A 26,963-nucleotide genomic window follows, 5' to 3' on the forward strand; every position below is an offset into this window, starting at 1 on the left:
TGTGCTGTTAATACCATCGCAAGCATTCTTTCTTTCCCAAGCATCGTCAACAATCAAGCTGCACCGTAGAGAAGCAGTTCTGCATTCTTTAGGAATGTTGTTTAGTTCCATATTTATTCTGTTCAAGTTCATGATACGACGAAAGCCCGCTCTATATGCAGTTTTCATATAATTATTCCGTTATGCCTCCAGTTTTTTTTAAGATCGCATACAACGAGTCTCCACTGCATCTTAATTTTAATTCTGGTCACGAGAGCACTGCAGGAATTTGTTGTAGCGACGGAAGCTTTTTCTCGTCGAAGCAATGGAGAGCACGTAGTAGCACGATCAATAGCAAGGCTCCATCGAAACAAAATTGGCGCCGTTTCTTATGTTTCTAATCAGTGGGAGGGCCAGAAGTGCGTTGTGTACCTCTCCTGAAGGCGAATTAATTTGTATCCTTTCCTACTTACTGGCTCCAGTTTATTGTCGAAAGTAATATGAATTCATTTCGTAATTCATTCTTATTCATTTCATTTACTTCATTTTTGTATCGCTAAACTTCCGTGGTCAATATTTGAATGTAGCTACTAATATTCTCATCCTTAGCTGACATCCATCTAGGCCAAATGACATAAAATGGGGAATATTTACGATTAATTCCCTCTACACTTCGAGGATAACCGCCATCGATAACAAAGATGAGGCATTAAATCTGTCCTAGAAAGTTTGCGTAGCCAAAACCCGTGAGTTTACAATCATCTTTGAGTAAAGACCACGCGCTTTTATTACTCCTGCAAGCTTTTCAGCAGTTTTATGAGTAACACGGGGAAAGATAAAGTTTATAGGCAATGTTGCTGATAAACAAAAAACTATGCATCGTAAACATATGAGAAAATAAAGGTTACGCTTTCAATTGGATATTTTTAGCGGTGGCAAAAAAATTTGGTGATATGCCGTCGTTTAAGGTTATATGAGGTACTAATATAAGGACAGATTGGTGAAAGGTGAAGAGTAAGTCAGCTTCGGTATTATGATGCTAATTACTGTGCGTCTATTCGGGACAACTATTAAGGGTTCCGTCGACGTGAAACCTGAAATATTTTGCTTGAGGAGCTCACTAGTGGAGTGTTAGAGATTTGATTGAAAATTCTCCATCTCTGCCGAGCCAAGTACGGATCTGCGGGGCGGTATGCCAGTAATCTTGGTAGCTGCCCGAATAACTTCACTCAAGTGCAGTCTGTATGTAACATGGTGCTGGTGTACGAAAAAAATTACTTAACCCGTGGTTATCGTGTTACTCTAGTATTTTTTATGATGCGTTATCCGGTTAGCCTTAACAATTAGGGCCTAAAATAAGGATCTAGCTAATAATTTTCCTGAAGAGTCTGCTTATTTTGCAGATATCCTGTGTAGAGAAAAATAGAAATATCATAGTAAATGTGGGGTTGAAGTTTTATCCCATTTCTGACATGCCCTACTTTGAGTATGGTACGGGCAAAATTGGCTATTCAGTTGGCCTGAGTATTTTAGGAATGCACTTGGAATTTAAATTATCTCATTAGACGGCTGACTTGCCAAGTATTTGTGGAATTTACTTGGATGAGACGCTACCACGGAACCCGTGCTGTTGTAGCACCTGTCATCTGCCCCTATAGCGGCGAACCGTTACGGGACGTGACTTTCTTTCTTTCCTGTCTCTTCATCCTCTAACCTCATCCTCTTTGTTTCTAGTATTTTTTGGAGTTGGCAGAAAAACATCTGATCAACGATTACGAATTTAATTAGCTGAAATTAGAGAATTTTCAGGTATTCCTATATTTATTCTTCTCAACTTGTTTTCGGCACTAACTATCCATTCATACAATCTCCTGGCCGTGACCAATGAACTATTTTCACTGTGTTTTTTTTTCATTTTGCGATTTATGATTCCAGGGAACCGTAAAATTGTTAGCATTTTACTTTTTTTAGTCCAAATTGTATTACTGTTGTATTAAGTCGGTCAAGTTAGGTTCATTTGTAAGCTAGTACACGGGCCATGGTTTTACTGACCATGGAAGATCAATAATACACCATACGTATTACTTTTGTCTTCTTGTGACTAATTTTGAACACCTAGTACCTGTCTAGTAGTAGCATCGTTGCTAACGGCTTCCGGGTGCAGCTGCGTGTTGCGCTTTGTCGTGCAAGCTTTCGCGACCGTTACAGGGCGTATCATCAGGCGATGAAATAAATTACGGAATTGGTGGTCGGAGTCACCACCAATTCCGTAATTTCATTCATCGCCTGATGATGCGTCCTGTAACGGTCGAGAAAGCTTGCACGACAAAGCGCAACACGCATCTGCACCCGGAAGCCGTTAGCAACGATGCATCTCGCTGCGAAAACCTACGTTCAAAGCTAGTAGTAGCATCTCACGAGTATCGTATGCCTGCATTCAAAAATCTGTTTGTCAGCAAATCTATCCAGCTTTAGAATATATTCACATTCGGAAAACCCTCCTGACAACTCTTTCCAAAACTTTTTCTGAATGCTTCCTTAGTAGTTCGGAATACAGCGAAGTTCGATATCCGTGTGTAATAACCCACCGGGACTCACCCTCCTGTCATTTTTCTGAAACATTCACTATTTATTCAATTACCCCTGAGCCGTTGTCTATTCAGTCTTTGCTCAATTAGTTTTTAGACATTTTAGACATTTTTTAAACATTACGCAAATCAGCCTATGCCAGGTATGCTATCACTGGCAACTAAACAAGTAAAATATTTGGCTGTTCCATATTTGTTTCGTCTATTGTTCTCGTCACCACTATTACATCCCCAAGTGATGATTAGTGAATTTACCAATTCATATGTACATACGTTAATTAATTATATACTTTCGTGGAGTTCTGCACCTCAATGAAGTTAAAGAATTTATTTCATAATCGTTTTTCTACACAGTATAAAATCAATAGAATCTAATGGTTAAGTAATCAAAATAATTTCTGTAATGAATATTTTTGTGACATGCTAGTTAAAATAGAATGATGGATGAGGCTAAATTTATGTTCTTATTGTAACTAGGCCGTACATTCATCTTATTTTTGGTTACATTTTTTGCAATTGTGAGGATACAGACAGACTATCCGTGCTCGTCACCCCCGTTAGCCTGCCTTTCATTTCTTCGGGGAATTAAAGTACGATTGAGGTAAGCCATATGACCTAAGAGTGTCAAAATCACGGTCGGTAGTGGAGTTATATTATGTATTTTTAAGCTTGGAAACAATTTGAGCCGAGAGACGAAGCCCGGTTCGAACCACGTCATTCGGACACATTTTTTTCACGGATTTGTCGCGAAAATCTTTCTTTGAAAAAAAAAACCTGCCCAATTTTGCAGCACCCCTTGAAGGCGGTCGCAACAAGAGATCGCACCGATAAGCTGCCATCGTCGGGAGACGCGGTGAGGCAGGCAGCGACCTCCTCGAGCCACTGCGGATAAAGCGACCCCCTCGACTCCGAACAGCACAATCCCCCCGAGACTAATGAGAACACATCCACGCGCCGCACGCCCGCCGACCAAACCCCACCACTCCAACTAAATATCAACTCACACTACGTCTTTCTTTATACTTTCCCACGAGGGGTTTTCATGCATCGTGCTCTCCATCACCTAGAAGTTATCCTAATCTTACAATTCTAGTCCACCCTTGCGATACACTTTAGCTCTGGTCTTGAATTCCCGGAGAATCCTCGTGAAAAGTAGAAATCAAATAAGAACTACAATCGATTAATAAGTGGTGTGCCTAATCCACTAAAAATCAACCGGTAAGATGGTTTGGATTGGTGAGGGTAGAGCTCAGGAGTGTGATACCTTATATTCAAATATACTAATAATAATAATATTTTTTCCACGAAGAAATACAATTTTTAGTGTTAAAGGTACAATTTGGAACATAGATACCCCATTGAAATTAAGATTCCGTTTTGGGGTTACCGACTCGTTTTATCTTTGGATGTTTGAGATATGATGCTACTTATTTGAACAAGGGAGTCTCAATGTTGGCTGTTGCAAAAGAAATCCTAGAGGTCTGCAACCGAATTCGAATTTTCATATGAACTTAATACATGAAAGCACTAAACTAGGATACCGACATTGCACAGACCTACCTCATTCCATGCATTACATGATCAAATTCGATACAATATTAATCGTAAATCTTCAGTGTTTTATACTTTTTCGATAATAATGTTCAGTCTTTATATTATTTATATATTTAGACGACGCATTTTAATTTTTTAAATATTTTGGGTGAATGATCATGCGCATGATCATTCACCGTGTATGACGGAACAATTCGCGAATGAACCTTCATGCGCATGATCATTCGGTGAAAATTGGGACATTTTCTATTTTGCTCGCATGATCCTGTGAATGATCACGTGATCATTCTGCATGATCATTCGCATGATCATTCACCGTGTATAGCGGCCTTTAGGCACTAACAATCCAACTATATTTATCTTACTTATGTACCACCAACGACTCCTGAAAATAGCTCTAATGGCCCCTGAGTTGTAATCGATCAAGAGTCCGAATCACTCAACCTATCGCAAAGGAAGAAAAATGCGGAGAAAGTTTCATATCTCTTCATCAAATATGGAAGAAGGCTTTCGGACGTCTATCGCCATTTGTCGCCATCGGGGTTATCCCTGCCACCGGTGGCTGTGTCTCCGTAAGGAGTTCGATTGCGAGGCCATCATCTCGGCCCGAGTCGGAATGGCTAATGCCCTCCGGGGGTGCTGTTTGTTCTGAGCTTGCGTCGTCTCTCTTCTTTCCGAGTGATTGCCACATCATCGATATCGATCCTCTCGAATTAATTTTTCCGCGCCATCTTTGTGTGTCTAAAATAAACTGTCGCCACCGGCGAAGCAGTCACTGTGAGCTCCCTTACAAATATCGGTTTACTTTCGAGGAGTCTTCATTCCCCCAGCCTCAAGCGCATGAAGGGAGTCAGATTTTTGCCTCTCAAAGCTTTCCTAGAATATCTTATCTACTAAGTTTACTCATTGTTGTCCGAAAATTAATCTTGAGTTCGTTCTCTTTTACGTCACTTTTTAGAGCAACGCGACGTTGGGTTGCATAGGTAAATATTTCGCTAGTAAAGTTGAAGTATAGATTTTTCAAAGTGTGTTTGCGATGAAGGTAGCGAAAGTTTTAGGCTATTAAATCTTAGGAATATGTTTGAACGAATTAAATTGAAGTTAATGTATCGCTTATGAGAGCACAGTTTTAGAAATATCATGTCTCTGTGGAAGCTATCAGCTTGTATAGGAGAATGCATTCACTTAACTATTATACCATGAATTTGGACTCTGTTAGTCTAGTATTTCTTTATCCCTAAATTCGTCAGTTGAGGACTAGGAGTTTCAAAATAGGCGATTCATAAATATGAATCTTTTCCTGAGGAAATGGATGAAGCAAAACACAAACAGTGGAACTTTAAGTAGAAAGGCTGCGAAGAGCATGTGAGTGTATAATCACCCTAGAACTTATTCCCTATTGTTAGTTCATATGATTCCGTTCTCCAAGTTAGCTTTGATTTTCTCGTCATCTCAAATTTTCTTTTAATTTTTTTAAATGACTCATGAATTTCGTCTTGTGCCCATTTTTGTGGATTACTAGGACAATTTGTTGTGACAATATTCTGTGTCTAATTGTGAATTTAATAGTTATTTTGGTGGATAAAATGAAAATTGTATTTAGGTTTTTGATATATTTTTCATGGAATTTCCCATTGAAATGGTGCGACAGTTGTTTACTCGCCAATACCGAGGTCGGTAGGACCAAGGAACGCATATGCAACTATACACGTAGAGTTGCCTACATACCAGGATACTCCAACCTTTCCCTTGTAGTGGATACGAAGTATTAGGTGATTTTTCTGGTGAAGCCTTCCATAAAGTTGCGACATATTTGTCTACGCTGTATACATATTAACTTATTTGATTCTATGGCCGAAACGTCAATGGATTTTATTAATCGTATGTCAATTTAAGTGGTGGAATGTGTGTGGCGGCGTGGTAAAATGGAATTCATTTAATAATTTTTTCATTTATAGCTATTATTACCTCGTTAATTTTCCATGAAGTTACAGCCATTTAAACAGACACAAAATATGATCATCTCGTAAACTGAGGGAAAACAATCAAGTTTCAAATTACTTTAATTGAAACAATAATAGAGACATAATTTTGAAAATTTCTTGTTTTGAATTTTGTTCTTATTATTTTCACTAATTGGTAGCAAAAAGTTTTAAGTCAAATGGGAAGCGTGATGTAAATTGTAGCTTTAGCAATTATTTATTCTGCGATGACAAGTTCATACCAGCTTGATATGTTGTAATTACGCATTTTAATGGATTTTTTAATGTCTCCAATTTCGTTGCACTTCTATTGAATTATATACCTATAGCTACGAAAGAATGAAATATTTGCGTAAAAAAATGTGGCAATATCTGAGATACTCCGTAACAGGAACAGTCGAAATTGAAACCAACCAAGCATAATGGGCAATATTTTTTTGTTTATATGTTATGAAATTTTTAAAGTTAGCATACATTTTGAGAAAACGCTTTTATGTAAAAAAATCTTGGCGTGTATTTGCGCAATAATTTTTCACGTGGCTCTCTTGGTATTATTTTCATGTCTGTATTCGTGTTACTGTATTGTATTTTTTTAAATTGAATTTTACGTTTCTTCCGTACTTGAGTTGAAAATCGACCCGTCTATTGTCAGATACGTGAATTCGTCCGGCATGCATACGCTTCTCCACGTTTATTTATAATTTGTCACTTGAAATACCTTAAGGTGGCTTTCATTTGTAATGACGATATTAAGGTGTTTATCTTATGAATAAAAAAAAAATTATCTCTTCTTGTTGCATTAATGGAAAGCTGAGATTCCGTGGAATTTCATATCGATTGACAACGAATGGACGTGTTCCTCCCAGTGGACCTCCCAGTCACCTCATAATATTTCACAGCGGATAACTTAAGCATATATAGCATAAGCGGATAACACAGTTATAATAAGATTTGCATTTAAAACTGTATTTATTTTGCTGAAAAGAAGTTTGTATGTGTGAAATGGCATAACAAATTACTGTGCTTTAAAGTATCAATGGATCTTACATTGAGGCACGATTTATACTTTATAGCCATGTGATTCTTTGTCCTTAAGACATTCCAATAAGAAATTATGGGAATTAGTTGTTTTTTATGTAATTTTTTCCATTTGAAGACAAAGTCGTGTTTTACTTTTTACTTCACGCACTACTTATTGTTCCTGATTCAGTGCCGTCCATAATTCCTCGCTATCTTTGCCTTAGGTAAATGTTTCCAAGTAGTAAGAAAAAAGTTGTATGTTTCGTAAGCTTCCCTCGCTTCTCCAGTGCTGCTCATTCGATCGGATGAGAAATATGAAGTCAGTTACCACTTGGCACTGCTTTCACGTGCTCCGTGTCATAATTCACATCGTAGCTGTCCATGGCCCTACTCTTGCACGGGGTGATTCATAGCCGCGTTTGGATTTTAGTGCTGAGACTGCCCTATTTTTTCTCTTGACATCGCTGCCGTAATACCAGAGTCTGTTTAATCAACTCAAAAGCCAGTAAACCTAATTGAATCTTACGCTAGGATGATAAATAACATGCATGTGTCCGGTGGATTTGAGTTTTGATTCTCTATGCATACTCTTCTTTTCCAATCCCTATAATATTCTATTTTTCCTTTCCATAAGCTGCATTTGTAAACGCGACATCCCATCTAATCTCGTTACGAATCATTCTCCTTTTAATGGCAGCAAATACTGTGGTGTGCCTGTGATGTACATATAAGTATTCCGGTGATTGTTATATACAGTGAGTATTTAATTTTTTATTAAAGGGATGCATCAAACGCGAACGACTGGCCTAATTTCGTGACGTAGTACTAGCTTTGTTTACTGCGTTTCGTGGGGTGCTATGCTATTGATATCAAAATATCTGAAACCTTTCAGAGTGCATAAAGTAGACTGAATGAAACATCTTGATCGCATCTAGAATCAGAAAATTTTACCTCGTTATTACCTCAAATATTGAATTTTATGTGTTTGCGGTACAGAATATTGTTACAAAATTTATCCTATTTACTCCAACAATTAAAGTTGCCATTGCTTATGTTTTCAACGTAATACACGTTGCGGAATCGGAAAAATACGGCCGGTAGTCGATGGATGGGGACATAGGCAGATTTGGGAGGGGGGGGGCACGTCCCACCCCAGACCATTAAAAACATAGACAAAAATTTTATGCTGTTACTATTACGTTCGTTTTGCTTTGTGTATTACGATGCCTCAATCATTTAATTTCATATTAATAACTTTCACGTTAAAATAAAGCGAATATTTCGTACATTAATTGTTGTGTGTTGTATTTAATCTCAAGTATGAGAAGATCGTTTGCCTGTCAGACCCTTGTGCCCTCACCCCTCAGAAAAAAAGTCCTGGATCCGCCCCTGGATGGGGATGCATCCTCTTAAACCTCTAGCAAATTAAGATTTTGCTCGAAATATCAAGAATATTTATATTTTTTTAGTTATGTCAAATCAGCTCCTTACACCTATTTAAGTATTTTCCCGTTAAAAACTAAGAAAAAGAATGTGTAAATTCCTTAAAGCCTTTTGAAAACCCGCTCTCTAAGTTTCTGTTAAAGAGCGTTTCTACAATTTGTAGCGGATTATCACTAAAAGCAAATATTTAGTTTTTCGAAATAGCCTAAGACAGAGGAATTAACAAAGGAAAAATGTATTCTTAAGCATCCATGTTTCTTTAAAAATTTAATTTCAGCACTATATCTCGAGCCCCTCTAATACCCTTAGCACAGTTTATTTTTTCCCTGAAAACCAACAAGTTCCTTGGCTCTTCTCTGCCTTTTGGCGGGAAAAATCGCGTTAGAAGACATAATGGCTGATTTTCACATTTGGGGTTATTGACCTGCGCGGCAAATTGATTTCCTAATCAGCATTAAAAATCTAAAAGTTTGATAATACTTTGGGTTTGAGCGTAATAAAAATTAAGCTAAATTGTGCAAGGTTATCTTTTCATTTTGTATTCACGAAATTGTAGCGACGAGAGATTTCCCCTGCGAAATTCACTTTCAAATTGCACTGCCCCACTTTTAACCCTACGACGCTAATTTTCCTTTTCCTAAATGTTAATGACGCTGTGATTAAAAAATTAAATTTGATAAATACGTAACTTTTTGAAATTAATTAATTTTTTTCAATTTCATAAAATCATCCCCTGTTAAATGGGTCAAGATAATATCGAGTCTCTTCGAAATAATCGAATTATATATCTAGCCTTGAGTGTGACGTTTTCTGTCATAGTCCCTAGCATTTTTTTGAACTTTCAATTATTCCGTCGGTCCTTCTCCTGTAGTTCCTATGTATGTATTCCTTCCGTCCGTAACAGTATGGACCTGAGACGTCAACACCTTGCTCGGTAAACCCAGGCTGAGATTCGGTTAGGAAGAAGGTGGCTTGGTGGTATAGCTGGTAGTATAATTATCTGACTGGTAATGGTGAGATCCGCTTCATGAGAGTTTCAAATACCGCTTATGTCAAATGACTTTTTTGTGGCGAAATTCATCCTTGGTGTGTATAACTTTAATTTAGCATTATAATTTTGGACGTCATTCATTAACAGCTTAATTGTGCCACCTTATGTGATGAAAATTTTTATTCCATGAAAGGCTTTGAAATCTTTCATAGCATGATACTCCTTCTGGCCTATTTAGTGGAGTGTGATGATACGAGTTTCCGCAATGTTTTTTTTGTGAAAAATTTTTGTCGGTCGGTTTTTTTGCGGTATCACGGTAAAAAAATGAAACTTCTTCGCTTGCTAATTCTATCTCGCTGTCACTTCTTTGAATCCCGCCAAGGTATGTAATCCTTAATGTTTTTTTTGAGCTCTTTGGTAGAAATTATAAGCATGTCCTAAATACTTTCTTTCATTCCATTGTAATTCAAGATAGTATTGGTGTTTAAGATGTGGGGAAATTGGGTTGGAGGAGGAGTGAGAACTGGCTTTTGTATCGGGATGAAGAAGTTAAAATAGCGCAGATATTTAATGTGCCTTAAAGCGAAGTAAAAAACTCAAAGCATTAAGGATTGGAGGTCGTGGAATCGAAATATTAAGAGATCATACTCTCTGAATAGATCTCTGCGTGTTTTACAATAAATAAACTAGCTATGGTCATGAGATTTTTTCCGCGGGATACGTACTTCATAGAAAGACATCGCCTTCTTCATAATTAAATTAAACTTGTTAGATCTCACACTTTGTTTAAAAAAAATGAACACAGGTTTTTGCGTATTTGAATTTTTTGAATGTCAGAATTTTGTAACGTTGTCCAAAATTTTTATTTTCACGGAGGAAGAAGTTAGGGATTTGGTGTTTTTGGGAATTGTATTCTTCTAGCATGAAAGTCCATTGAAAATACATGGTTCACCTCCAGGCACAAGGATGTAATATGTGATTTATATCCGAGGGCTTGTGTTCATTAGTATAAGGAAAGCTCTTTCAAACAATTCTATGACTTAGCTGTATTTTCTTTGTCATCTCGGCTCAATAATTGTAAATGCCATTTCTGACGTCGCAAACTAGATACAAACGATAAAAGATCATTTTGTTGATACGTTTATCATATGAAAATAGGTTCACATTGAAGATGATATGAATGCCCGAAACTCAGGACGGCTTTTTCATAATTAAGTGTGATATCGAGCATTTTTTTACTTTCACCATCGAGCCACGGTTATCCTTCACGATCTTTCTCGTTGTTTCTACGAGGAGATATCATCTGCAGGAGAAAAGTTGGGGACGTGAGGTTTTCGAACCCAGGATTATCTGCAGTGATGGGAGAATCGTCACGTGATCGGAAAAGGGGCCAGGAACGTCGGTGAAGGAGGGAGGGGTTTGCACAGGGATAGTGTGGAAGGGGAAGCCAAAGGGGATGACCCTGAGTTTGGTTGGGGCGCTTATTGCGGAGATCTTATGTGGCGATACGAGGGGGGGGGGTTTGCGGAGGGAGGATTGGAGGAGTCTTCATCATAAAAGGGAGTGAGAGAGGGTCGCAAGAGAAGGGAAGTAGAGGGGGTGTGTTCGTGGGAAAAGGGTGCATTGAAGGTGCTTTCGAGTGTGTGTTGTTCGGAAGCCGGATATGTGAAAGGGTGGGGACGTGTAAAAATGGGCAAAGTTCCAAAGGGGAAGGAAAGGTATTGGGTGCTGCGCTCGTAGGGTATGGGGATAGGGGAGAGGGAATAGGAGTCTATTCAAGAGAGAAGGCTGAAAGGGACGCTCGGTGTGAGCATAAGTGATTAGATAATTTCTTGTTTGTTTTGCAACATCGGAGAACAAAAGGGACTACAGGGTCGAATGATTTGGAAGCAAAAGAAATATCCATTGTACTAGTGGGATTACAAAAATTATTTTATCAATGAAAGACCTATATATTTAAGTAAATAAAAGATCGTAGCACTCTTCCACATTATTTTTTAATTCGTACAACGCGTTTCGGCTCACTGAGCCATCATCTGGCACAAGATGTCTTGTACCAGATGATGCGCGTTGTACGCATTAAAAAATAATGTGGATAAGTGCTACGATCTTTTATTTATTTAAATATGTCTAACTTCCACCAATTGAAGCCTGAATCTGTTGAACTTATTCGAAAGACCTATAGTTAAGTTATGTGCCATTTTTGCGTTACATTACGTCCGTGAGAAATTTTTACCACCGTCTAATTAAGTTATTAGAGCAGATTTGGCCTCAATTGTTTCTCCATAGAGTCCTGAATATTTAATTGATGAAATATAAAAATTTAATATTAATTTAAAGGCAGATTTTATCAATGAGAAACATATAGTTAAATTACGTACTCTTCTGCGTAACATTTCATCCTTGGGAAATTTTTTACGATGTCTTTTCAAGTTATTAGAGCAGACTCAGATATCATGTGGCCTCATTTGTTTCTTCATAGTATCCGGGTTTTGGCGATAAAAACTACGGAGCCAATCTTGGTTAAATGTATTGGTAGGTTATAAATAAAGGGACGCTACATTCTGTACTCTTAAACTTTTCCTGTCGCCGCATGCATTGATGAACATGACCCAGGACTCAGTGTTCTAATTATCATCAGGTGATAATGTGGATGATCATTATCCCTTTCTTAATTACAGAGGTAGTCGGCGACCAGCACCAACCATTTAGTTTGCGGCGCACGAAACCATTTAATGCGGCCATGAAACCTAATAGCTGTAAATTATTTTAAGACGTCGAACGGCGAGAGTGCGGTTCGAAAGGGTATTTTGTTTAAGTTTAACACATTAATCATTTATCAATAAAATATATCGAGAAAATACATAATTTTGCCTCCCAGCATGCCTATTTGAATATGCCATCCACCGTCCGCCGAGCTAAATGATTGAAATTCGGCTGTTTTGACCTTGAATGCTACTTACTGTCGCTATTTATTGCCTCGAAATGCTACTTTATTATTAACTATGAGGGAAATATTGATTCTTTACTATTGTAATAATGTATATATACGTTTAAATTAATAATATAACTATTGAACTGGGTTTCTGACTTGTCGCTATGTAAGAAATATATGGAACCCCTTGACAGACTATGTGGCTTAGAAGGATTTATTTATGAAATAAAGGCATATCATAAAGGCATTAAAAAATACTCCTCATCAGAAGGTGATGCTGATCATGGCATTTCTGGGGTTTAGGCGTTTAACCTTCTATTTTTCGCGTCATCATCTACTGCGCACTTATGTGCCATGGTGACAGCTCCTTTTATGGAAAACATATCGAATATTCTACTCGAAGGCCTTCAATTCTACAAATTGGTTCATCTCACTTAAGATTACTGAGAATTTTCTATGAAATCTTAAGTACATCTTAACTCTAGATACATTTTCATTGTAACACATTCATTTACAATGTATATTTCTAACCTTGTTAACTATATATTGACAATAAAGGATAATTATCTCACAACTCCATCGTATTTATGTACATTCAACAATAATTGAGTTACATGAGGTTGTTTTTTTTAGTCAAACGAGCCATTTTTCGTGCAGCGTATTAGTACGTTTTAAGCGAATTTCCCTCCTGAAATATTTTTTCTCTCAAATGATTATTTTTTCATTGTTTATGATGCAAATTTATTTCATTGGAAGTAATAAGAATCTCTGTGTTTTTTTTTCTAGCCGTCCAGCATGATTTGTGGGGTAACTCATGGATTTAGTGTGAGAGTGGGTGTTTAGCCGCGGAATAGTTGGCAGTTTTACAGCCGGGTGCGTCGCAGGATGGGATTTGAAGACAATGTGTCTAGGTAAGTAACTGTCCTTCGTGTTATTGATTGGATTTCATCCCCGTCTTTGTTTTAAATATATACTGGGGGTGAGGCTAGTAATCAAGGCGAATAATCAGGCCGAAAATGGGTTCTAATGGCTAATGATATCCCTGTACCTTTTTAATTATGAGTGAAGTGTTGCAGGCTAGCTCTTTTTCTGTCTCGCCTATGAAGTTCAGGGTTTCAGAACAGTTCACCCATCTACGAGGTGGAGCGACGCAGTGACAATCCAATCAGATGGGTACCTGTGAAGTTCTGTTTTCATATTTTAAACTGAACTTAAGTAGTAACGGTGAAACGAAATCGGAGTCAAAACTACTTCGGGTAAAAACTAAATTAAAACTCTGGCACTAAACGAGAAAAATACACACAGATGATGTAAAATACCGTTTCTCGGCCCCCTATCGTACCGCATATCAAAACTAATTCCGAAGGAAAAATACAGTTTCGTTCTATACACCGATTAACATAGGTAAAATTCTATCAAACACAAAAGAGAAAACGGAAATAATGAAAAGAAGTGGGGTGTACAAAGTTTCATGTGGTTCATGCAATGCGGCATATGTGGTACAAACTGGCCGTAGTTTCACAATCAGGGGTAAAGAACACGAACGAGCTTTCAGAAAAGGGGACGACCGATCGATGGTGGCAAAACATCTCTTGCAAACAGATCATCATTGTAACTTTGACTTAGAAATACTCCACACGGAAATAAAAGGGAAAAAATTAGACTCCCTGGAAATCTTAGAAATCCAAAAGTTAAAACAGAGGAACATTCCATTGATGAACGAAAATCTTTTTCATTACCCCTCGCCATTACTGGCGATACAATATCAAAAACACAGACATACAGAATACAGATCTCCCATAAATGCCAAAAGTCATTCCCAGCCGCCCCCCCTTTTCTTGACACATCTGAGGTTGGACCCTAGATTCCCAACCGTCACAGTTGACCCCCAAAAAAAATACGTCACACTATCCAATGGTTTTTATAAAAAAAAAAATTTTTTGTACAAACCCTTTCCACACTACACCCCCACTTTCACACCGCAGAAGAACAGTAGAAGAAGGACACGGGGTCAACTACCCAGGAGGAGTAGATCATCTGTGCGAGGACTCCATCCGGACAACCACAACCCGAAAGAAGACAGTGAATGAGTGCGGGGTACCCTCACCCATCCTAGAACCTTTCTTTCCTTCCCCGTCACCCTGCTTCAGTTCAAGACCCTAAAAACGACCCTTCACCCCCCCCCCCCCTCCACAGCCTTCAATATCCTCACTTCTCGTCGCCCAAACCCCATTCTCCATCTTACTCCCCCCCCCCCCCTTCAAGCACCAAGATATATAAGGAAAATCTTTAAGACTTTTGTCACACTTGAAAATGTCGTTGTAACGACGAAACGCGTAGTCTAAAATAAATCTATAAGTGGAAATATTGCAATGTGTCATTTCAACAATTTAAAGAGTGGGTTGAAAAAGTTGGAATAAAGTGTTTGTTTTCAAGTGCGTAGTGTCAGCTGAATCTCCTAATGCGCTTCAGCTGGGGGTTAAGGGGAATGGAACAATTGAGTTAATGTCGGAGACAGTCGGTGATTCACATTGGTACATCTTGAAGGGAAGCGGGGTGGGTGGTACTGGGAGGAGGAAGATACGACGTAGTCGTTTCTGTGCTATTCGGGTACATTTTTTTTTCTTGGGACGATGATGGTGGATATAAACCGTATCATAGCCCATACGAGTACCCATGTCTCTTGATGTCGTCTTGTTTTTGTCAGGCTTCATCTTGAATATGGTTCTTCCTTCAATTTTCATAAATTTTATTTTATTCATATTCTGGATTACGAAAGACTTCACATTTCATGTTAAGCAGTGAAATTGTGTTTATTTTCTGGGTTATTCGTCAATTTCATCTGGAAATCGCGTAAAGGCTGTTTTATAGCCGACGTCAATTATCTGCGGCTCCTAGAAAATCCTACGGGACTTGCTCCATTGATATTATTTTAGTTATTTTTGGTAGGTACTTTGAATTGCGATTGCGCGTAACCTCCTGAAGTTTTCATGATAACTTTTAGATTATTTTTACTCCAACCCTCGAAAAATAATATTTCCAAGATGAAATTGTGTTCTAATTAGGTAATATGATTGCTGTGGATGGAGACATTTTTATTTTGATTTCAACATATATAGGAAATAATTCATGTTGAGTGAAACGCCTCATTAAAATTATTTGTGTCACTCTTTGAATGGTTGGCTGTGACACCAATTTGATTTTTACTCACTACTGATCACGCTTCTTACGTTAGACATATGTTTAACGTACATGTTATCGTACGTAACGTACATCAACGTACATCAACGTACATGTTATCGTACATAACGTACATCAACGTACATGTTATCTGTAAAAGATTTTTGCCCTCACGAGCGATATCGCACCACTTGTCACTGCTCCATCGCCCCTGTAAATACAAACATATTTTTCTTTTGCATTTATTTTTTATTCATTTATTCCCACACTACCGAAAACAGCGTTTACTTTAGACTTTACTTCGGCGTTTTCGTAACAGTTCACAGTTACACATAATAGTATCCATGCCCTGGATCGGGGCAACCTACCGTGGTGGGACTCGAACCTGCGTCTTTCGGTTTGGCTTGCGAGAACTTCACTGAGCCGCCGACGTGACCAACGAATGACCGAAAAACCGCAAGGATAAATCGTTTTGGAGTCTCTTAACTATTTAACTTAGATTTTCTGGAATAAATTTACTTTTAATTAGTTTTCTCAATATAATATCAAGTAGACGACTAAAGATTAATTTTTATTGCGGTAATTTTTAGCAATTATGGGCAACTATGGACAACTTCCAAGCGTTCTTGTCCAGTTTATCAGTGACATATTTTTGGAGTTGGCCGCAATGCCTCGCATATGATCTTTCTTTTGCAATATCTCTCTCAAAATGGCGTGCGACATAATTTCGTTTTATAGTTTTATATCTGGCTGGCACATATCACTCATTTTGCTTTAATTAGAGATTAATATATTTTATATTATACAGCCCCTACGTGGTTCTCATAGTTAGTTTTTTTTTTATTTTTGCTTTAGGGTCAGTCTGCAACACTCATTACCGGCCCAAGTTTTCTTCGGTTAAAATCATTTTCTAGTGTACGAAATAAGATTCGTTTTGTTTATGAGTCCATACCTGAACCGCAATGAAAAATGATCATTATACAGTCTAATAAATATTTAAATTTGATTTTCTGGAAATTGTTTTGCATTTAATTAGTTTTTGCATGGTGATGATAAATAGACTACTAAGGATTAATTTTTATCGCGATAATTATGAGCCAATGTAAGCAACTTAAAGGCGTTATTGTTCACAAACTATCACCGCAAGATACTTTTATTATTCTTATGTTATTGTGATGGCATTCTTGGAAAACCTATTTTTGACGGTGACGGTGGTCTATCTAAAATTATAAATATCTAAAATTCCGATATGTTTTACCTCTTCATGCCACCTGAATCATGTCGATAATGTTGAATTAATGCGGTTCCGCAATTATGATGCCCACCCAACTGAGATTTTAATTTATCTCCGCTCATTATCTGATTCATTACCGTGGAAGCGAAACAAATGACCTCACTATCCTCAGACCATGACTGAAAATTGATGGTGGTGATAAACATAAAATAAATCTTGACGTCACATTTGTTGCGGAGGTAATTCTATCATTATTATACAATCAGATTTGAAGAAGTTGTACCTTCAGGCCGTCTGTGGAAGCTTAGTTGTCGTCAGAAAATATCACCCGATGAACAGCTTAGAAAATTTTTTGTGTTCAGTTCACCAGAAAAAAATTCAAGTTATTTACAGATGATACTCGAAGGAGACCGAAGATATGAATGGAGCAAGTTCTTAGTGAGGAGGAGATGTTGAAAACAGTGTTAGTGGGTAGAATATTAGGTAAACGAGGGAGAGAAAGGAAGAGGATAGGATTTTTAGATAGAATGAAAGTAAGTAGGCCTTACTGTGAATTGAAGAGGGAAGTACATGAAGGAAGCGGAGGCTAATAATAATAATAATCGGAGTTATCATTCCCTCTATTTTTTGTAGCAGAATGAATTTAGCCCTCACCACTACGCGAGTGAAGGATCACCGCGCTGCGGTTGCTTTATTTAAGCGAGGCTTTTAAGGCCCACCGCATTCTGGCATTCCGAACGTAACATGCCACTTACACCTAGGGAGAGGGAATGGTGGATTTTGGGAGTAGTCCTCCTTTGAATTTTTCATCCTTCCCGCCCCGATAAGTTGCGTACGGTATATCTCTCTGGATGATTTGGCTCGCCCCTATTATGAATAGTTATGAGCTCGTTTCCAGATGCCCTGCGCCGCAGTGGAGTGTTTTCCGGCCGGCGCGCCGGAAGGAAGCTGACTCTAGACCGCTGGTCGTGGTACCTTGAAATTTTCGTGGGAGAATGTGGGGAGAATCAAACGAGAATATCTCTAGCATAACTGTTTTTCCGAAAACAATAGTGGAAATAACATTGAAGGGAAGATTTTACGGGGTTGACCGAAGATTGGGTAGTATATTTACATTTAAGTCTTATATTTTGTGGTAGCTCAAGTTAAGGAATCAAATTTAATATAGAGGAGATTTTTTTAAACGATGTTTTTGAAGGAGTATTCGTATCTCGTCGTATCTGTTTAAAATTCTTCGAAAATACTTGGTGTATTTCTGCGTATTGGCATTTGAGAGATTTATATCGCCGTGAATGTCTGAATGCATGCGCATTTTGTTTGAAATAAGGAATCTGTCATTTGAGAGGAGAATGTGGAGTATTAAAGAGGAGAATATATTTCCTATATGAAGCGAATTTGATGAATTTTACACAGTTAATAGTTTTCCTGGAAATTTTATGAATGGTTAGGCGTAGCGTACTTGGTTAATTAACATTTTTAGATAACTGTATGACGCCTTAGAATTCAAATGTGATTTTCACTCATGTATGATCGGGCAGAAAGCATTATTGCTTGAAATTTGTGCTTGTTGCACTCTTGGTATTCCGGAGAGTATTTTATTTGTAGTTAACATTTTTCCCTTTAATGTAACAATTGTCTCCTACGGGGTCGAGTGATAAATAATATTTTGGTCCGATGGATAGTTAAAGGTGTTTTCATCATGGATTTGTCTTTGTTCCTGCGGAAGAAACGATATGCTGTGAGTTTGGTAATCCCGTCTGCTCTGGGCTTGGGCTCAAAATCGATTTTGGAGGAACGTGGTTGATTTCGAAAGAATTATATAATATCTCTAACGTATGAGAATTGAATACAGCTTATAAAATTGGCCATCATCCAACATACTTCACTCGAGAAATGAACAAGGCATGGAAAAGCAATTTTCGCCAAAACTTGGAGTATCGCTGTCCAATTACTCTATGGAGTATCACATCTGAAAAGTAAAATATTACTCCTATTTTTTACTTAGGGGAAAAGCGACAGCTGTAGCAGTTGAGATAATAGGATTTCTCCATCACTAAATATGTATTTATCCAATGTTGCCTTTATCATCCACGAGTCGTAAATGCCTACGCTCCTGGCATCTATTTTTGTGGTGGGACAGAGACTGCCTGGATTGGGCCTTAAAATACGAAGAGAATCCAATAGCAGTGCGTTACTGTTAATTGGAATGCTTCAGGATCGGTTCTCTTTGTCCCAATTTAGCAGCTGAATAATTTAGCGAAGAGTTTTGTTAATATTCGTGTGTGGTTGTCAGAATATGACAAAAAAGATAATTTGATAAATAGAATGTATAAGTGTGCTGTTGCCTTTAAGTTAAACCGTAACTATGAAAAATAATAAATTTTTAATTTATCTTTCTGAAATTCTTAGAGTTGCTAAAAAAAATTTCTCTCAGCACCTTATTGGAGGGAGTGTTTTTAGCTAAAGTGAGAGAGCGATGAAATAAAATACGCGATCAGAATTAGGAGAATGTACAAAATCGGTTAGGTACTAGTGTTTAAAAATAAAGTATAACTTAAGGGCTCATGGTGCTTATTCGTTGCCCTTTTATCCCAATTAATCGGGGAAAGCATGTCCTCAATTGGGTGCCATTGTTGGAGATTTGTCCCAAATTAGCGGATGACCCTAATATCCGTTGGCCAAAATAACGAGAATCTAGCGTATAATTGAGTTTAAAGAGGATGATGGAAAGTGAGCTGATTGCTGTGAGAGCGAACAAGGATGAGTAAAAAGTTTTGGCTTATTGGGAAAAAAGTAGCATTCCTTGAAGAAAATTCGTGTTGGCCAGAATAGATTTATGAAGAAGATGTGGAATGTTTACGAGGGCAATGGAGCAAAATGATATGTATCGGAAAAGAGAGTAAGTGATGGAAATAAGTCATATTTACCAATTTTCGGAAGAAAAGAAAAAATGGAGATCTCAAGATCTAGGCAATTTTTTCTGCAAATAAATGCAACGGAATGTAGTAATAGATTCAGGGGAAGAAGTAATGCCATATGTATTCTGCAAAGGATTTTTATATGCATCAAAAACTTGTAAGACATCAATAAAACAACAGTAATTAAGTGATGACGGAAGAAATACACTTATTTTGCAATCGGTCATCATCATGATTGTAATATTTTCCTAGATAAAACCTGAGTCAGTTGTTTTTATTAGTAATCGATTGAGCTCCATTCCTTTTAATGATAAGGAGATAATGACTTTCTTCCGTTACAGCGAGTGAATGACGTAACGGATTTTTAGTTTCATATGCAGCACTAAACTTGTACCTGTGTACTAAAAAAAACCTCATCATATTTAATCACCTTGCTGGCGTAAAAAGCCGTAGGGAACAGAAAGTCTTTGGAAAAGGTATGTTGTAAGCATTCGTTAAAATTTAAAGTTATATCAAGTTATTTCATTGCTCTTACCGAGGAGAGGCCAAGATAAGATATGCTAGCCATAATAAAGTATTAAAAAATTATGGAATTTGTAAAATAAGGGAATTAAAAAGTACAAACCTTCACTTTTTCGACGCATGCGTATGCAAATACTGATGCTTATGAGTGTAATTGTACGTATAGGAATAGCGTAACGAAGTTAGTGGTGTGACTGGGTTATGGCAATCAGGCCTGCTTTCGTTCAGGTAATAGTTTGATATGTAATAAGTCAGTATTTTTTTCAATTTAAACGAACTCAACTCGCTTTTAATTCAAGTAACCTGATTGTCTGGTTCCATGATACGTTAGTTCACTCGGGTGGATGATGTTAGTTCACTCACGTATGGATGCATAAACGATATTGTTGAAACGGAACGCGTACGAATGCATGTTACAAATTAGAACAGTTTTGGTTCTGTTCCTGAGTTCGCACACATAAGGTGGTTCCACAGTGCATTTAACGCATGCAACAAAAATAGAATTCCGTACAGTTTATGGTTTTTTTACTTTAGAATTTTTCGTCTCAAATAGTATTGTTTACAGTTAAGAAATTCCTATATGTTCGCCCTCAGTCGCTCAACAAGACAAAAACCCGGCGTCGACATTAACCTACTCCTAACGAAAGGACCAAGGGGATAATGGTTTCAATTCTGATCCGACGAACGAAGTGCTGCCCTTGAAGTGCCCTCCATTAAGGACTCTTATCAGGGATAGCCTCTGAAAATTCTATGCCACCCTATCCCTACCATATTTTTATGAATTACTGAAACCGCACCATTCTTTTAAGATGACCCTTTATTATACGCCTATGTTTCTTCTGGAGAAGTAGATACTGAGCAGTAACCGCACGAAAAATATTAGCATGTACCTCACCATACCGCTGCTAGCTCTCTTTCTTTCCGGGCCGTCATCTCTTAACGGATGAGTCTTCCCAACTAGCCGTAGCATTCCTCGTTCCCCTTGTGCAACGACCGAGACTTCTCGACCGCCTCGCAAGATACAGCTCTCGGGAGCCCTCGAAATATCCCGACCTCCTTCCACTCAATACACTGACACAAATCCCTAGCTTTTGACCTCCCACTTCCGCGTCTTGTGGAAGAAGTGTAACGAAATGATTCCCATGACAGCCATCGTGGTCGGACGTAAGGTTCACCAGAAAATGAATTGCACTGTGATGTACAAATTGAATAGAATACAGAAAAGACGGACATTAGCGACAAAAATTAGTTTAAAATATGGAATTTGAAAATCAAACTTCAATTTATCTTTGCCTTCTGGCAATAATGTTGGTAATTTTAGAGTACTAGATTTTGTATCATAGAAACTGAGGAACTGAAATTGAATGAAAAACTTTGAAGTAGGATTGTAACAATGGCTATGGTATTATCATGTTTTGTTCAGTGTACAACGAAATATACTTAAAGAATTTCACAGTTAACTTACATGCGCTAATAAGAGCTACTTTTTTCTATTGACAAACTTTTAACTGTAGTTAATTTCACTTGAAATCACACCTAAAAATGACAAACTTGTGACTTTAGTTAAGTTGACTTGAATATCAGTCCATATTTGTTTTGGCATCTACAACAAATAATTGTCCGCAGACCTTGAGCTTAAAGAAAGATACTTAGTAGATATGCCTCAAGTCTCTTATTTTTAGAGTACAAGCTGTGTCTTTATTTCAATTTCAGCGAGTAATCTAGACGCTTTTTATCGAAATTAATCTAGCAAAATCACACCCAAAAATATTTCATCCTGAGGAAGGTAGTAACCAAACCAAGTTTACGTGTATAATTTTATTTTTAAAATTTATTTATTCCCATACCACCCAAAACAGCACATAGGCCTTTTACATTCGGGAGTTTGTCAACAATGTAACAGTAATTTGTGCACAAACAACCATACCCAGGATAGGGGCATCCTACTCTGGCAGGACTCGAACCCGCGACCTCTTGTTTGGCAGGGGAGGACTTTGCCAGGCGTCGCCACCAAGGTCGGCAAAGGTAGTTATAAATTCATGGTTAAATAAAAACACAGTACTATTCCACAACCATATATTTGCAGTCTACTAGTTTCAACGTTACAACGTCATTATCAAGACTAAAGTTAGACTTTAGTAGTTAAAGTTATCAAGACTCGAGTTAGTCTTGATAATGACGTTGTAACGTTGAAACAAGTAGACTGCAAATATATGGTTGTGGAATAGTACTGTGTTTTTATTTAACCATGAATATATCATCGTTCCACCAAGTAACGCCTAAATCTGTTGATTTTATTCGTAGTTATAAATAATGGACGGTATACATTATTCCTCTAACCATTGGGTAGCTGCTGCGGTCAGTTTGGAAACGAATGGACCATCCTTCAGTCGTGGATTTTCCCTCGTGGAAGGAAACTTTTTGGTGTCTTTTTTTCCTTCGCTCCCTCTTTCACTCATCCGAGGAGCATCCGCTTCGTCCGGAACGATATTGCTCTATCCATATTTCACTTTCATTTCTTGGCCTTCTGGGTCCGGATGGAAAATTAAAGCTTCTATGTTTGGCTGGAAGTAAAAGCATCCAGGCGCGTAGTTTATCGGATAAATGGCTTATACTGTGAGTATTGCCTCCAGTGAGGGTGTTATTTACTATTCCGAGCAGCATAGGTTCTTTGAAATGTAAAAGATTATGTATTCTAATTCTGTATCATATCACTGGGCTTTCTCATGTTTGTTACTGAGGAAAGTTTTTTTTAGATTAAATACGACAATAACCTCTACCTGTTATTTAGTGTGTGAATTTAAAAAATATTTATAGGATTTTTTCTAAATTTATGTGCATAAAGAGATTTTATAAATTTTGAAGAATATAGTTAACCTAGTTTGTCATTTGAAGTATATGGTTGATGCCAAGCCCGACTGACGTTACGTGAAAAAAAAGTCAAATCCCTCAAGTTTTTTTTAATTAAACGTTATAGGTAGGTGTAATTAGGGAATCTTAAATTGTTATAATGGTTCCTTTTATCGTGCTGAAAAATACTCTCTAACGTTTCTAGAGGTACCCTATATTTAAATAGAGTAGATAGAATTTAATGAGAATATAAACAATTATTCTTTAGAACGGTTCTGTAATTGATGCCCATATGGTAAAAAATTGCAGCTTTTTGATTTTCTTTCTTCTCTAGATTTTTTACACTTAATCTTCCGGTCAACGTCGGCTCAAAAATCGTCATAAAAACGTCTATCCCAGTGAGTCATTGCCTTCGGCCGCTCATCTCCTTGAACGATTCGAATCCGTATCCCCTGGTTCATTCACGAGCCATGTCATCCATGTAACACTTTCTATTTCCTCACTTTTCCCGACTTCCGTGAATCAAAACATAATCAAGGGTAGCTTGATGACCAGAATTTGATATTATGAGCGAGCTGCAGATCTTTTGCTCGGCTTTTTGAAATATCAAGCGGACATCAGCCCACTAGCCATCAGCCAGACTTTTTATATTCGGTATCCCTATTTAATTTGCTAGGTCGCTGTCTTCTTTTTCTTCGAAAATCCTTCAACTATTTTGAACAGTGACCTAAACACATTCATTTTTCTCTCAAGGTTCTGGGTTTCTCAACATTTTTGACAAGTCATCCGCGTGAGAGGGCTTAGACACTTTTAAAACTTTTGTTTCATTCCTTCCGTTCATCACGACTCGAAGAATCTCAATCGTTAGCACTCACGTCAAGATTTACTCTCTCTTTCAATATCGGTGGGAATGAAACGGTACTTTGTCTAACTGGCGGAAACCCTCTTGACGTATTTACTTGCCGACCAAATTTTTGTGGGATAAAAATAAATATATTGAATCCAAACTCAATGGTGTGCAAACCGCAATGCTATGCTTCGCTGGTCAGATGTGCTTCCAAATACACCTTATCAGGACTGCAAAGATGTATTCATTCAGAGCAGAGAGACTTAGTTTGTAGACGTTGGAGTACTTGTACTCATAAATCAGCTATCCAGAGGAATTTTCTATCACTTATCGTGGCTAAAGCATTTTCTCTTAAATCCTACCCGTTCGTATTATTTTACCTCAAATTGAACTTCAGTTAAATATACGTTTAACGGAAGAGCAAAGAGACTGATAAAATTGAGTTTTTCGTGTCATGCATTAGCCATTTCTCTGCGAGTTGTTTGTAAACAAAAGTGTTTCATGTACTTATCATATAATGTATTTCATGAATTTGCTTGGAAGATATGTCACTCTCTAAGGAAGAAGCAATGAAAGAAGATGATGATATCTGCGGTTAATAAAGATGGTGTTTATCGTTATTGGCTTCAAAACACCTGATTTATTTGATTTAATTCTAAATGAATTTGTTGTAATTTTTTTTATGTTTGTATAAATAGGTAATCCTTCCTCAATAGTAGTGGAAGCGTCATGTCCTAGGAAAGTAAAATACATATACTACGGCAGCTCAAATGGTGCCAATTGTGGTCATTCAACGAAAACTTTTCCCCTAATCATAACATTATTAGGTATAGGATCCTTTCCCACATTATCCTGTATCGATCGTCATCTGTACTGTGGTGGTATTAGTGCGTGTGTTATTATTTCTTGTTCCCAAGCCTGAATGGGTTGGAATTTAATTGGTGACACGTGCCTCAAGATATCGGACTGAAAATGGTCCGTAATGGAGATAGAAAAAGAACTTAAATGTGTGGGTCATCTTCATTTTTTTTATTCTCATAATACGATCTTAATATTGTTGAAACTGTTCTCACATTGAATGTTTTTTTTTCCAAAGAAAATCTATCTTGATTTGCCGCAAACCATTTATTATCGTCCTGTAAATACTTTTATCGAAGGTAATTGGCGCCTTGTTTTCAATACTTTCTTCTCATGTAACTCATAATAAACGTGGGAATGTACGCCGTGCTCATTTTTGCTTAGCGTCTGTTAGATGAGTTTTGAAATGATTGGGATAGGATGTAGATTTCTTCATTTTAGCCTCTCTGGTTGAGATATTGCCCTCCCTATAGCCCTTTTTCACGTATAGTTTTTACCCAATTATTTTAAAAATGGTCTTGATTTCTGTATTTTTTATTATTATTTAAAGAAAAGTTGGCTTAAACTTGTTATCCTTTATGGTTCCTGTTGCCTGCCCATGCATTGAAAATATCTAGAATATAATTAGAGCTTAAATGAGATTTTCATTTAAAAAATGTATTCTAGGAGCGTCTTAATAAATTTTCACTATTCCATATTTTCAGTGAGAAGGAAGTGAGTTATTGATATAGTTGAAGATATACCACGATCGAGTAAAAGAAAAAACTAGATTAGCAGAAAATAGTGTCAATGCTGATATAAATGTATTAAGCTAACTCCTTCATTATCTAATCATAAACTCACAAGTGCATATAGTCACTTATGTTAGATATTCATGAAAATTAATTACTACGGCTAAAAGGGTTCATTTTAATTTGCTTCTGCAATTTTTAAATTTTTACAAACAATAGTTTCAGCAATGAAAGTTTATTAGAGTATTTGGCGTTTTCTGAAATTAGCATATCACCGAGGAATGTCTTACGTTCCTCCATCTGCAAAGCTATGCCTACATTTTTCTGGTTAGTATATATGTCTCTTTGCGAGAAAGTGTGATTAAACAGTTTATTCGAAAAAAAGAAACAAAAAGGTCTAGTGGAGTTTCCCGTTTTAATGCCTCTCCAGAAGGAAGAATTGTATTACAATTTAAATTGAGCTGGAAATCAGGATTACCGCTTTTCCACTTACATTGTTATTTCCTGTAACATTTCCGGGTAGGCTGGTATCATTTGCCACCTCCAGAGGTGCCGTTGGGTCTATAAGTCGTCGTCTTTAGAAGCATTGGGTTTCGTCTGTACTGATTGGACACCTATTCTCACAATCAAATTAAATTCTTTGAGGCAACTAAAATATTACCGAAGCGGTGAAGACGCGCATCCATTTGAAAGTAATATAGTATCTCAATGTAAGGCATTGGGTCTCTAAGTCGTCGTCTTTTGGAGCGTTGGGTTTCGTCTGTACTGATTGGACACCTATTCTCACAATCAGATTAAATTCACTGTGGCAACTAAAATATTACCGAAGCGGCTAAGACGCACATCCATTTGAAAGTAATGTAGTATCTCAATGTAACGCATGTCAACTGAAGCCCCGCAAAAATAAAACACGGGCGTCCGATACATCGGACGCTATGCACAAATGGGTTAATATTAATTAAGCAAATTTGTCTGGATTTTATCCATCTTAGCTCTCTAACTATGAAATCATCTTTTGAAATCGAAAGGATCATTCTAAAAGCAATGTTTTCCGTTAAAATGTGCGAAATTTTAAAATTATTCGTCATCGTGAATTGCGTGGTCGCGTTAGAAATTCCTTAGGTTTACCGAAATGGCTCGCGTTCCGTCGTCATTGGATTTTTCCGAGTGCAGTCTTCCCACAGCTCGTCGCACCTCGGTGGCTTCCAAGAGGCCAATGACAAAAGCGAAAGGATGCAGCGATGCGGAGAGAGACAAGGAGGGAGGGAAATAGAGATGAAAGACCTAGGAGACGACGAGTCGTCCTCTTTTTTCCATGCTGGAAGAAGGCT

The 26,963-nt window shown here is 37.5% G+C and overlaps 1 protein-coding gene across 1 annotated transcript in view; it reads left to right on the forward strand.

Moving 5' to 3' along the window:
• The window catches only part of LOC124153955 (rho-related BTB domain-containing protein 1), a 335,400-nt gene that overhangs the window by 63,015 nt on the left and 245,422 nt on the right, over window positions 1–26,963 (forward strand). The window contains exon 2 of the mRNA XM_046527386.1: window positions 13,279–13,403. The gene's annotated coding sequence lies outside the window, so the exon portion shown is untranslated. The remainder of the gene's footprint in view (window positions 1–13,278; window positions 13,404–26,963) is intronic.

The sequence above is a fragment of the Ischnura elegans genome, chromosome 2, assembly GCF_921293095.1.
Source record: "Ischnura elegans chromosome 2, ioIscEleg1.1, whole genome shotgun sequence".
Classification (NCBI taxonomy): Eukaryota; Metazoa; Arthropoda; class Insecta; order Odonata; family Coenagrionidae; genus Ischnura; species Ischnura elegans.